Below are 13,744 nucleotides of genomic sequence, written 5' to 3' on the forward strand. Positions count from 1 at the left end.
TGATTTGAAGCTCTCCAGACTAGCCAGACTGAGCTCCTGCCCAAGGCAGGGCAGACAGCAGCACCCCACAGATGCATCCCTGCTTGCATACATTTCTATTTATATCAATTACAGAAAATAGGTACAACACCCAAATCAATGTTTTTTTCTATATGCTGCCTAACCTTTTAAAATTATGTCACCTCAGATTTTCAGTTTAGTGCTTTTTTTTAGTTTCTTGTTTGGTTTTTGCCAGAGGGAGAGAAAGGGAGCAAAAATAGCCTTTGTTTCTTGATGACAGTTGTTGTGGGGGCAGCTGAATGCTGCTGTGTGGGTTCTACCTGGTGGGCAGTGGCCTGGGGAAGTGTCCTTGTCCCCTTCACTCCCCTCACAGCTCTCCTGTTAGTCTGGCAATATCTTCCCAGCAGCACTAGGTTAGCAGGGCAATGGCATCCCATCTGCAGCAAAACAGCTCAGTTCTTCTTCTGAAGCAAGACAAAACCCCTCCTCACAATTTTTCTTATTAAAAAGAGGGAAGGAAAAAGCTTCAAGCTCAGAGAATATTTACAAATCATGCTGACATACCAACACAAAAACGATTGTTTCTTCCTTCTGCATACATTATTTTTCCTTTCCCCTGGAAGGAAATAGTCTCATTTGCTTTTTCTTCCCCCTTTCCCCTAAGCAGGAGGATCAGGGAGAGTTTCAGAAGTTTCTTGCTTTCTTTGTTTTGCTTAGAGACTTGCAATGCCTCCCAGGTAAATTGTCTCATCATCAGTCAGGCTGAGCAGAGGAATTTGTTATTAACACAAAAATGTGGAGAAAGTAATTTTTCATTTTTAGTGAACCTAGAAGTGCTTGAGCAAGGTCTCTTCATATTTTTCCTTTCAAACTTCACTGAAACACAATGTTTAAGTGCCAGCATAAAAGTGCCACAATGAAGAAAGTTAAGTACACTGGAAAAGAATAGGTATAATGGAAATGGCAGCTTGAACAGTCATGACAAGTAGGATAAATCTTCCAGTCTGTGGATGGTTTGTTAAGTGTTTTGCGAATACATATACATGTTGCAGATATATGTTATGTGTGTGTGTGTATAATCAATAAAGTGTGTGTGTACTACAGATGGACAGATTAGACAGACAATTATATGATTGCGGGTCTCCCGTTATTTTTATGTTCAGCCATTAAAGCCTCTTGTGAGTTATCCCTCCTCTCCTCACTCCTGGAGATAAAGGTCCTTAATGCCACCAGGTATGCTTCACACCCAGCACAGCCACAGAGGTAGTCAGCTGGAGACCTGCTTTGGAAGCATGGTACAGCTCAGTCCCCTTCCTTTTTGAGGAAAATGTAAGCTGGAAAAAAAACCCTAATTTTTTTTTCACTGTCTACTGCAGCAGGCAGAGATGGGATAGTTGTTAGCTGTGCTGTTTGAGGAAGCAGAAAGATTTGTGCTTCAACCAGAGGGTGACCTTGCATGGAGGGGCAGGATGCACACCTGCTCTGGGCAGGTGAGAGGCACGGCTGGGCTGTGCCCGTGGGTGTGGAGCCACAGCTCCCAGGACTGACACCACTTCGGAGCCCAGGGACAAGCCAAGAGCTGCTCTGCCTCTGATGGTGGCCTCAGCCTAGCAAATACTGGGGCATCCTTGCTGGACTCAGCAGAAAAGTCTGGAGAAGGGACAAGAAACATGTCAGCCTGCTGCCCACCACTGGGCAGTGAAGCAGGTGCCTTACCCAGGCCCACTCCAGTCTTCTCGGAACCCCGGGCAGCTCACTGGGAAGAGGATTTTGGTCCACACCCATTTAGTCACCAGTGCCTGACTCGGAAGTCCCTTACTGTAATTAGGCATTGGGTGTAATGAAACCCAGATAGGCTGCATTCCTGCCACCCCAGCCTTCACTCACAAATATTTGGAGTCCACATAGCAGGCTGAGGGTCTGCTCGTGACAGGAACAACCCATCTCTGGGTCTAAGGCAGGACTGCAGCCTCTGCCCTCATTAGCTGGCCACATCGCTCCAGCTGGGTTCCCCCACACATCTCACCCTGGGATGGAGGGGAATCCCCTCCCTGCATCCACAGCCAGTGTCACCATCTCCCTGCCACCAGCCCTGCCCTGCCCTCGTCAGCACAGGCTTTTCTGGGCAGGCAAAGGGCAAAAAGAAAGAGTGGAAAGGGATCAGTAAACCTCAGTGATTCACTGATCCTTTGGGGTCACTCTGAACAGTCCCAATTAGCACTTTGTTTTGATCCTCTTTAAGCTATTTCTGGATTTGGCTCAGCCCCTACTTGATCTCAAATCAATGGAAACAGAAATGGAGTGCAGAGGGATGTTTTCAGAATTTTAAGGATGACCATATGTATGAAAAAAAAAAAAAAGAAAAAAAAGACCATCTTCATTCCTATTTTGCCATCAGAGAGCAAGGATATTAACTCCAGTACAGTGGTAAATAAACTGGTGAGGTATCAAAGTCTCCAGTGGGCTTGCCTTGCTGAAATGGAAGTTTACATTTTAGATGTAGAGTAGACTTCCTATTTCTAATTTCTTGAGTTCAAAAGTTGAAAATAAGTGACCTTGGACTCACATCCTGTCATACCAGCAGTGGGAAGAGATGGCTTGGGGAACCAGCAGTATCTTTGTTGGCTGTGGTCTTATGAATCCACGTGCAACATATGAAACTGCAAAGTAATTCTACCTCCTGCCTCTCTGCAAGCTGCAGCTCAGCTGGGCCCATGGGTTTACCCCCCTGCATCCTAACCCTCAAGGAAAATACAAAGATTGGTGATCTTTCTGCCCCTTGTCTATTGATGGACACAAATGACCAGTTTAGTGCTTTCATTTCCACACTGGGAATAGGGGGATTAAAATGCCACTGTCTCCTGATTGTAATGCTTTTTATGCAGGCCCTAAGTAAACACTACACTAGTCAACAAACCACTGTTAATAAAAATTGTTAATTAAATGAGGGACAGTGGCTTGCTTTATTGACATAAGTATTTATAGGCTTTTTCTACTTTCTTGTATTTTCCAAGGCTCTGTATGGTTTACATTTGCTTTTGCTCTCTGCTCCTTCTTGTCCTTCTAATTATTGCTTTAGGGGGGTTTTGTTGTTGTTGTATAAACCACCCTGAGTCAGACATAAGGGTCTGCCTTTTATCAAGCCTGTCTTTTTATCTAAAGAACTTCTCTAGTACAACACAACTTAACACAACACAGTATTTTTGAGTTTCTAAGGAATACCACACCCTTTTAAAATCTATATTTTGCAGTGTGTTACTAGCCAAGATAACTTATACTTTGGGATAAGCTTTCTTTCTTTGGGATAACTTTGGCTTTTTAGTACACATTTGTCTATCTCCTCAAGGAACGAGGCCTTAAACCCTGACTGAAAGGAATTTTTATTCAGCTGAGCTTATCTGTGTTAATTCAGGATATGCAGTTAACTACCAGATAAAGAAAGGTACCCAAACTGCAGCTCAGGAAAGGACTCTGGTGTATTCAGTCATCCTTCTGCAGAACATGCAGGCCATGATCCTTTAATTATTAGCATATACTATTAATTCTGTGCAAATCCAGACTGGGCATGGCACACAGGATTGAAATGGCACACAAAAGCAGAAGGATGATGATGTCAACTGGAGTGCCACACTGTTTTATCCCTCAGAAGACTCTTGTGTGATAGTGAGGTCTGAGCATCACGTCTGCCGAAGATTCCTTGGCAGAACGTACCCTAGGGATGTGACACTGCTGCTGGTTGCCGTGGAAGCTAGATTTGCATTAAATCAACTTTTCCAGGTTTCCCATATGCTATGTGTTATCCAGCCTGCTTTTCTGCTCAGATACACTCAGAGGCTGCTACGTCCCATGGCTTCTGCCTCTGCAAGGTTTCATTCTAGAAGGGACCAAGGCTGTTTATCACCTTCACATCATGACCTTTTGTGGACTACAAATGGGAAACCCAAGTTGTCATCAGCAGATGTGTTTTGCAGACTGACCTTGAGTAAGCACTGGAGGGGAATATAAGGGGTATTGTTGAGCCAACGCTGTTGAGAACATAAAGTCGATGTGAATGTGATGTAGAGCTTGTGTCCTTGAATGCTAATTTAAGCTCTCTTGGTCCTGGTTGTTTTAAACATTTCTGGTGGGATGAGGGATGCAAGCAGCTGCAATGCAAAAGATAAGGGCTGGAGCCTAATTAATATTGGTGTTTGGAAGGAAGAGTTTTCACAGCCCATCTGGAAGTGATTTGTCTGCACTTGGACATACCACCTAACGCAGACACACTCCAGAAACGGGCGCGGCCCCCAGTCTGATAGTCCTCAAACTGGAGTGAATAGAGAGGCGAGTGCTAAGGACACTCTGAACACTCTGATGACACTCCAGTTATCAGGTGAATAACAATAAATACCAAAAAAACCCCAAAACAAATCAGGAAGTTCAATTCTGACCATATTCTTAAAAATAAAGGGCACTAAAAAGAGGTAAACAGAGTGCTAGGTAGAAAGCCTGGCACACTCCAAAACATTTCAAGAGCACCTTTCAGTCCCAAAGGAGATTGCAGCTTTGGACTCAAGAAGATCTTACTGCTAGGTAACAAATTATCAGGTGTCTGCTGATCCATGGCAACTGTCCCTGCTGATTTTCATGGTGGCATATGTGGGATGATTTGAGATTTCTGCATCCTCCATGGAAAATGAGAGACATCTATGCTAAAACAAATTACCTTTACTGCAGCCTGAGACTGGTCATGTAGACAGTTGTCTTCTGCCAGTTAAATGCTGGCAACTGGTTGTCCTGTGGTTTCTTGCTTTGGCGGCTGAGCCTAGATGAGGGTTTCATTGCCTGTATTTTGGATTTTCTTACTGCAATGCAATTCTTCCTTCCCTCCTTAGACAACCAGGTCAGGGAGCCCAGTGCTGCTCTCCAATAATGGGGCTGTTCCTGAACAGAGGGTAAAAGAATAAGTAGACCATCCCGTTGTAAAAAATGTTATTGGAACTTTCTGATAAATAACCACCATGGTTTTGACATGACTGTGGCATCCTTGTAAAATGCAGATCCCATGTGGCCACTGATTTACCTTCTATCTAAGGTTCTACTTGGTCAGTAGAGCCTGAGAATATCTCCTTTTTTTACAAAAAATGGGAACTGCACAAAACTAACCTGAATTTAGATTTCATTACAAACATGGAACCTGGCAAAGATTAATTGAAACATTTTACCAAGGGCCAACGTAAAGTTTGATGAAATCAAAGGGAGAATTCAAACTGACTTTAACGGTCTCAGGGTCAGGTTGTAAGGCAAATTGGGCAAGTTTCAAGGTCCTTAGGTCAATGGATTTTTTAAAAATCAAAACCACACCTCACTATTAGCTTAAAAGAAAATTCATCCATAGAAATCACTTGCTACCAGTTCACCAGGAACTGGATCAGCTCCCACAGGCCCTGAGGTGCAGCCTAACTTCTTGGTGGAAAGTGCCTGTCTGTCTGCCAAGGGGGGTAAGGGAGAAGCCAGGCATGAGGTACAGCTGGGTCTGTCGACCCATAGCAGGGAACTCTCAAGAGACTGCCCTCACCAGTGGAGCTCTCCACTGCAGAATGTGTAATCCTGAAGACTTACTGAGCACAACACAAGGCCAGTCACCTCTTCCTCTTTGTATTTGCTTGGGGGAAGAGGTGGGTGAGTTGTTTATCTTGTGGGGAGGAGCCTTTTCCTTTTGATTCTTGGGAAAAAAGGAACTGCATTGTGTATGTTTACTGAAAGCCTGATGTGATTCTAGAGACATGAAGATAGGGCACATCCTTATAAATCAGGGTGGAGGAAAAAAAAAAAAAAAAGCAGAAAGAAATGGGCTGGGAGAGCTGCAGAGACAGTGTGTGCACATGTGTGCTCTCAGCCAGCAAGAGGAATGACACTGACACTGTTTCAAAGGAAGGTCATCGCATAGACCATAAATCTCAAACACTTAGAATTTGCTTCATTCATCTTTGTTAACTCTTTTTTTCCCAAGAAGTTCAGCAACTATCAGAAAAAATTGAAACTATTACTTATTTATGTGGCCCTGCAACCATTCATGGCTAGTGATTTAAAGTCTGATGCAGCCAAACGCATCATGCCCGGACCTCTCCTTGGCAGGGCTGCCAGTGCCTGCAGCAGTCCTGTGAGTAAGGGCTGGGGTGCCCAGGAGAATGATACAGGCACATGCAAGATGAATGCCCAGGGGAAGCACTGGTGTGAATGTTCCCTTTGCCTGGCCTGGGCAGGTGCCAGTGGCTGGCAGAGAGGGAGGAAAGCCTTCTGGGAGGGAGGAGGCCTATGCCATGGACTTACACCCACCCCCAGGCCTCCACTTTTGTAAGAGGAATTCTGCTTTGAGGTCCATTCTTTGGGGAGCCATTCTTACATCTGCTGCTGATCTGGTTTGGCTGCTTTGACTTCCACTTAACTTTGGGCCCATGAGGTTTTGCTGAGCACCAAACTTGGTTCAGGAGTCAAGTTCTCCAAAACTTTTTTGCTCTGAGGAGGAGGAGGAGCAAGTTTTCTTTAACTGATCATAGTTAATGCAATTAGTACATGGCAGTTTTTCCTATCCACGCCCCTTTACCTTTAAGACCTTCATTAATCTTAATACCTATTGTAATTTTTAATTACTTCCAGTGAGCCCACAGCAAAGAGCAGATATGTCATTATCTTCTGTGATAAGCTGCCTGAAAATAGTAGAAAGAGACAAACTGACCAGACTGAGCATTTAGTCAAATTTCAGCTTTGCTATTAACTTGCATGGTGGCCACAGCAAGCCATTTAACTTTACTCTAGGCTGTTTTATTCATATAGAAAATGGAAATAGCACATTGATCCATATTAATGGTCTACTCTAGCCCCAACTAAGCTAATAGAAGCTTGGCTCTGCTTCGCTTTGCTTGGCTTGGTAAATCCTTTTGGAAATGCAAGTCTTATTGTTTTGAAAAATCCCTGCTAATCACACAGGGAAAATCTATTGTGTTGTTTAAACAAGCAAACTAAACTGAGGAAAATAACTGCAGCCCCCTCAACAATTAAGAAGTAAATTCTGTAGGCCCATGTTTACAGCATGCAGAGCATCCTGATCTGAGCATGCTTTCCACCACTGCTTGATCAGGCATTGGAATGGGCTGCCCAGGGAAGTGGTGGATTCTCCTTCCCTGGAGATATTTAAAAAGAGACTGGATGTGGCACTCAGTGCCATGGTCTGGTAACTGCAGTGGGAGTGGATCAAGGGTTGGACTTGATGAGCTCTGAGGTCCCTTCCAACCCAGCCAATTCTATGATTCCATGATTCTGTTTCCACAGCATCACTAGACAGCTTTCTTCAGAAAGTTCAGGTCCACCAGAGGTCAGAAAGAATCTTGAATTATAAGAAGCTAACTTGCAGTCCAAAACTCTTTCGCAAGCAGTTGGACACTTCATATTAGCCTTGCTTACTAACTAGGAGGATTAATGATCACTTTCCAATGCCATCGCCTGCCACCAACCTCAGACTGTCATGCGTGACTGCCTCTCTTTGCAAGAACAAGGGGCTGGAGACATCTAATGGCAGCTGCATGCATAGCAGAACATCTTCTCCCACTCTCGCAGGCTGTCCTGCACCAGACGGGTTCCAATATTTAACTCTTACGCTACCACAAGAAGTGTGTATTCCTAAGACCAGTGACACGGCAATGGCTGAGGGGGTGTATGACATCATGGCATCTTACCAGAAGGAAAAAATACGTGATGCAGATGACTCTGGGGAAGAAAAAGGACAGTGGTCAGTGAACATATTCAAAATTTATTCATGTGTCTGCATGTTGCTTGTCTCTGTTCTCCTTCTTGAAAGGTGAATGAGGATTTAAGACAGGAAAGGTGTATGAAGGAGTTACTAGAGTAGTCTTGATGGCATCCTTACACTGGAAAAGCATCACAGTGAACAAAAACATGTGGTCTTCCATAGAGGAGAAGACAAATAAAAGAACAAATCCCTGGAGATTAAGGAAGAGAAAATAGACTAAGTTGAACGGACAAATGCTCTTTATTCTTCCCTGTGCCCCAAATGAAACAGGGCCATGGCCTGAAAGCTGTAAATTCCTGAGCATACACTCAGAAGACACAGTATTTTCTGACTGTCTTTGCTAAACTGAGAGAAGAGGTGTTGTTGAGCAATTCAGGTAAAATGCACAATAACAAAATAACAAGTATACCTTGAAGGAAGTGCTCAGCAGTTGGGTGGTTTACTGCCTGGCCTGGAAGGATCCCTCAGGAATGAGAGAGTTGGTGACTCAGGGAGCAACGAGGGATTCAGCATGGGATTTAGAGGAGAGCCTTCACTTATCAAAGCCAGTGATTTATATAGTGGCACAATGTACGTGTCCAGAAGCTTCACTCTTGTACAAAAAACCCCAACTTCAAACAACTTCAAAGCCAGGCTTGATAAATAAGTAGAGGTCTAACAGGGACATGATTCTGAAGTACTGAAAGCCCCTACATTTTTACCAAAGAATCCCCTTGTTTGTACAGACCAGTCTGACTTGCAGTGAGTGTGTGAAATGCTTGGGGATTTCCAGGCATGCTGGAAGTGCTCAGCTCTTCCTTGGAGATGGCCTCTTCCTAGCAGAGGTGGGACAGCAGCTGGAACAGGGCACTGCAGAGCCCGTGCCTCCTGGTGACACCGTCCCTTTCCGTGGCATAAAACCAGAACAGCCATACCCCATGTAGTCCCCAGGGGTCTACAGGTACACCATGTACAGGTAAGCAGTGGAAAATATTGCTTAGCACTGGAAACAACTCCTGTTCATCCTTTCCCCTCCCAGGGCTGCATTAATCTCTGAGACTTCGGAGTGAGGAGACACAACACATCTCCTTCCATGAAGAGCCAAAGATTTAAATTGATTGCTCCAGTGGAAAGCTGTGGGTGGTTACTTTGTAAACCACTACAGGAGGAGTCACCCAGGATTGCCTGTCAGCCTCCCAAGTAATTGGTGATACACAGTGGAAAGGTGGAGAAGTGAAGACCAGGCACAGCTGCAGAGTACACTACAACTGGAAAAAAAAAACCCAAACAGAACTGTTTGTGTTGGAATAGACCATTAAGATCACCCAGTCCAACCATTAACTTAACTCTACTGAGTCCAGTTCTAAACAATTTCCCTAAGTATACATCTACACATCTTTTAGACACCTCCAGGGATGGTGATTCAACCACCTGCCTGGGCAGTCTATTCCAATGTTTAATAACCCTTTCAATGAGGAAGTTTCTTCTAATATCTAATCTAAAGCTCCCCTGGTGCAACTTGAGAATATTTGCTCTTGTCCTATCACTTTTTACTAGGCAGGAGACGGACCCCCACTTCTCTACAACCTCCTTTCAGGTAGAGACTGAGAAAGTCTCCCCTCAGCCTCCTTTTCTCCAGGCTACCAGCCCCCATTCCTTCAGCTGCTCCTCAATAAGGCTTCTGCTCCAGACCCTTCAACAGCGTCACTGCCCTTCTTTGGACACACTTCAGCACCTGGATGTCCTTCTTGTAGAGGGGGGCACAAAGCTGAACGCAGTATTCGAGGTGTGGCCTCAACCCAAAACAACCAACAAACCACCCCAAACCCTGAAGTTTCTAAACTATGACTAAGGTCAGCATAATTCCAGTCTGGCAGAAATATGCAGCCATGCCTTCCACCTTGCTCAGAGTGGCCAAGGGGGATCCCAGGGAGCAGAGCAGAAGGGATTCCTCCCTGCTTGGCTTAAGGTTGCCCTCAGCCGTTCCTCAACAGCTGAGCTCCTCTGACTGCTGTGAGGCACCATCCTCTCCCTCCCTATGTCTAGAGGCAGTGTCCTTGGCTGCTGAGAAGACAAGGGCTGAATGCATGGTTTCCTCTATCCAGAGGAGATATTTCAGAGAGCTGCAAGTGCCATAGCTAGTCCTGACAGGTAAATAAGTAGTGCCCAGCACATCTGCATTAACAGTGTACTTACATCTCAGCTCTTCTTGGCACCTGATGCAGGCTGTGTTCCTCTAGGGCTGATCAGAAACCAAGAGGCAAAAGAGTAGTGTGATGAAACAGAAGAATATACTAGGGTTTGATGCTATATTTTGCAATAATTTATGTTTGTTTATATTTTATTTCTGATGCCCACTTATGTGCTATCTGCAGGGAGTTTCATGGCTTGCCCAAGGCCTGTTTAATTCAGTGGCTTTGTGTCAAATTCACTGAGTGTTGGATCCAACCTGGGCTGTGAATTGGTCTTTTACTGGGTACAGCTGTAAAAACATATTAGCTGCTTTGCTGTAGGCCTGTTTTTTTTCTGTAAAAAAAACCAAACCAAAACTGTATTTGCAGAAGAATGGAGTTTCAGATCAAAGGAAGCCATTTTCCATTTCAAGTTGACTTTGAAAAATAGTTATGATCTAATTAAAAGAAAAAAAAAAAAAAAAGGCAATCTTGAAATTTTGGTATATCCAAGCCACCTTATTATTATTTTCTGAGGAGTGGCCTTTGGTCCGTGACAACTCAAGGGATAAAGCACAATACTAGAGTGTGAGATGCTTAGGTATATAGGAGTTCTCTGATTATTTTGGAAATAAATTGTAACCAGTCTCTTCTCTCTGACAGGACTAGCTCCTTGGTGGCTCCCAAGCTGTCCAGAGGGATGTACTCTTCATGTCCTGGCAGAGCTATTGCACTCAGTAGAGGGATGCTTGAACATTCATTTAACTAGAGAAAGAAAATGACTTTACAGGTCAGTAATTAAGACACTCGCTTCTTGGACCAAGTGCTGGAGAGCTCAAACATCATCTCAGTACTCTGTAGGCTGCTGTGGATAGTGCTCATGGGGTTTGTATCAGGAGACAGGCAGACAAATGGCTTTCTGCAGTGCGGATGGTCAGGATAAGGTGAAGAGAGGACAGCTTTTCCTCTATGGTTTTATGGGCAATGCCTAAGGCTGTGATCTAGTCTTTTGTTTCTAATCTCCTCCGTTCTTATTTTAAACCCTCCAAAATAATTTTTTTTTCTCTGAAAAAGTGACTAGGCCAGTCTCAAATATTTTTCCTTCAATATTTGATCTCTAATGGCGCATTGAAAAAGTGACTTTTGTTGCAAGCTGAGTCACATGTTTTCTTGCTAAGAGGTGTGCACTGTGCTTCAACACTAAGCTGTCAAATTCTGTGGGACCCTACTCTGCTTACCTCCTACTGATTTTGAAGCTTGGAACTGCTGTATGAAACTGATAGGGTGACTAGGTTTTAGCTTGGGTCTTGAGGTAATTCAAGGGTAAAATGATCTAATAGGACAGTATGTGAGAACTCAGCATTCAGGGTATTACCATTCTTGACTAATTGCCAATGCCATGAGCCTGGCCTTCTGTCAATCACAGCCAAGGAGAAGGCTGACGTGGTGTCTCAGTACGCACGCAACTACCTAATCTGTAGCTTGCAGTAGATTTAATGACCATAAAGAAGATTTCACAAAGGAAAAAAAACAAGGCAATGTCTATGAAAAAGGACAGATAATAGCTGATTCAACCAGGCTTCATTAGTGGAGAAAGATGGCTAGCTGTGGGATGAAAAGAGGCTCTGACATTTTTTTTGAACTGGAGTCCTTTTGATCTTAAGCATGTCTTGAGACTTTTTGGGTTGCTTTCTTAATCTTAAAATTATTAAAAAAAAATTAATCCTTTTTAGAAACAGGCTGCCCCAGTGTGTACCCTGCTTCCTGCACCTGGACACTGGACAAAGATGTTACAGCTTTCAGGAAACAGCACATTTGTCAGCATGCAGCCCCCACCCAAACAAAGGACTGGATTCATGAATGCAATATCAACCATGGAAATGTTCCACCCCTGCCCCTCCCCAGCTTCTGACTCAATCTGTTGAAACAAAAAATGAATTGTCACTGGATTTTGCAGCCTTTGATGTTCCTCAGTAGATCAATACATCTTGGATGTTGATAGCCCCTAATTTGAATGAAACTGCACAAGTATTGTGAGAATTTGTGCTTAGATTGTGAGTCACTTTCTTGGGGTTAGATTCTAATAAGGAGCAGTAATGCAAAACTGCTACCAAAGAAGAGATGAGAGGGAGCCTAGGCATCAAGGAAAGGTAAATGTGCAGTGAATTACCGTCAGTTCTGACTTTGCTCCCACACAGCAGCACCACTTCAAAATTTCCCTTGCCCCAAAGAAGCAAGGTACCTTTTGACAGCAACTCGGTCTTTGTTAATGGTGTTTGCTCTGCCTGACATGACATTTAAAAGCTCTAGATCTGTGCCACATTTATTCATTCATTGTCGTCATATTCAGTAAAACATTCAAGCAGTTGTTCAGCTTGAAGTCCCTAAGTAGTCCCACTGCCAACAACAGGACTCCTCAAACTTGGCTATATGCACGTGTTTAAGTACCTTACTGAATCAGAGTTTCAAACCCTCACAGCCTGCAGAACCAAAGTGATCATTCCAGTCTTCAACCCCAGAACCTTACAAATCACCCCTGGCATGCAACATACCGATCTAATTTTAGCTAATTAGATAAAATTGTATATGTACACTCAGTGACCTCTGAGAGTTTTGAAAACTAATTATGCCGGTGTCACCCTGCATACCTATTTCTATGATTAGTCACATCCATTTACAGGAAAAGCAGTACTGTCATCTGATATGCTCTGTGATCTGTCCTAAAGGCTGGCACATTTCCAGTGCTGGGTGGGTTTCCTCCAGAGTCGTCACGCAGTGCAGTGGTAACTGTACCTGTGATAACTGATGAGCAGACAGATGTCTCTTGCACTGCCATTCTTAATGTGTCTCACTACATACCCCTTTCATAAACTAATAATTCCTGCCAGGCAAGAATACTGTCAGCCTGGCATCAGATAAGTTCTCAGGCAGAGAGCTGTTCTCTGCATTGCTTGTTTTATCTAATAAAGACTTTTCTATCTCTTCTACTGCTTATAAGTTAGCCTTCATAAATTGACTTGCCAACACAGTTGGTTGGACAGAAAAGAAGTAAGATGCTAATGTATCTTCAGGCTTTTTTCAGCTGAATAAGCCACCTATTGCCAAAATAGGGTAAGTAGAGGGGAAAAACAGCTTGGCAATTAGAATTTTGATTTACCATCCTCCTGCCTTTCCAGTACTGTGACAAGAAGTGATGTGTTGGTCATTCACATGCTTACACACCATAATGTTTTGAGGCTGGAGCTGACATGAAGTTTGAGATTAACCTTGTTTTTTTCAGGATGGGAGTAACTGCTCAACCTACCTAACCAAAAACTTTAAAGTAAAGGAAGGCTGTGAACAGAAGTACCAGAAGTATCATCACCTGTTACCTCATATGCAAGGACTGCTTTTCACAGGTCCTTATTCCCCTTCCTTTGCTTTCCTTTCCTCAGTTAAGGTTGGTGTCACATGGCTTGGTCCCTGCTTTTGATGGAGCCAGCAGCACTTTCTCTGGAAGGCTGCAGCAGCCACAGCCATGCACAGAAGCTGCCCCTGTGCAGCTGACAGGGTGGAATGATGTGGCCCAGATATTTGAAGAGTACACAGTGAACATCCCCCCTTGCAGACAATATCAGCAGAAAATATTGGGAAGTAAACTGGGCACATCTGAAATGTTTCACGGCTGGGTGCAGGCAGGGAAGGCAGGAGCAGGCCTTCCATCTTCAGGTTTCGCAGCCTGGTTTCCATGTGCTGTTTGCATTTTCCATGTTGTCTTAGGTCAGAGGAGCATTAATACCTGTGTTGCTAATGAGATAAATCATCC

General features: G+C 43.9%; 1 long non-coding RNA gene across 1 annotated transcript; it reads left to right on the forward strand.

Annotated features, from left to right (window-relative positions):
* Nucleotides 1-7,314: 7,314 nt before the first annotated feature.
* LOC139799337 (uncharacterized) lies at nucleotides 7,315-11,959 on the forward strand. Its single transcript, XR_011727355.1, has 3 exons — nucleotides 7,315-7,768; nucleotides 10,603-10,729; nucleotides 11,673-11,959. It is a non-coding gene; the product is annotated as an uncharacterized lncRNA (long non-coding RNA).
* Nucleotides 11,960-13,744: the final 1,785 nt, after the last annotated feature.

The sequence above is a fragment of the Heliangelus exortis genome, chromosome 1, assembly GCF_036169615.1.
Source record: "Heliangelus exortis chromosome 1, bHelExo1.hap1, whole genome shotgun sequence".
Taxonomy (NCBI): domain Eukaryota; kingdom Metazoa; phylum Chordata; class Aves; order Apodiformes; family Trochilidae; genus Heliangelus; species Heliangelus exortis.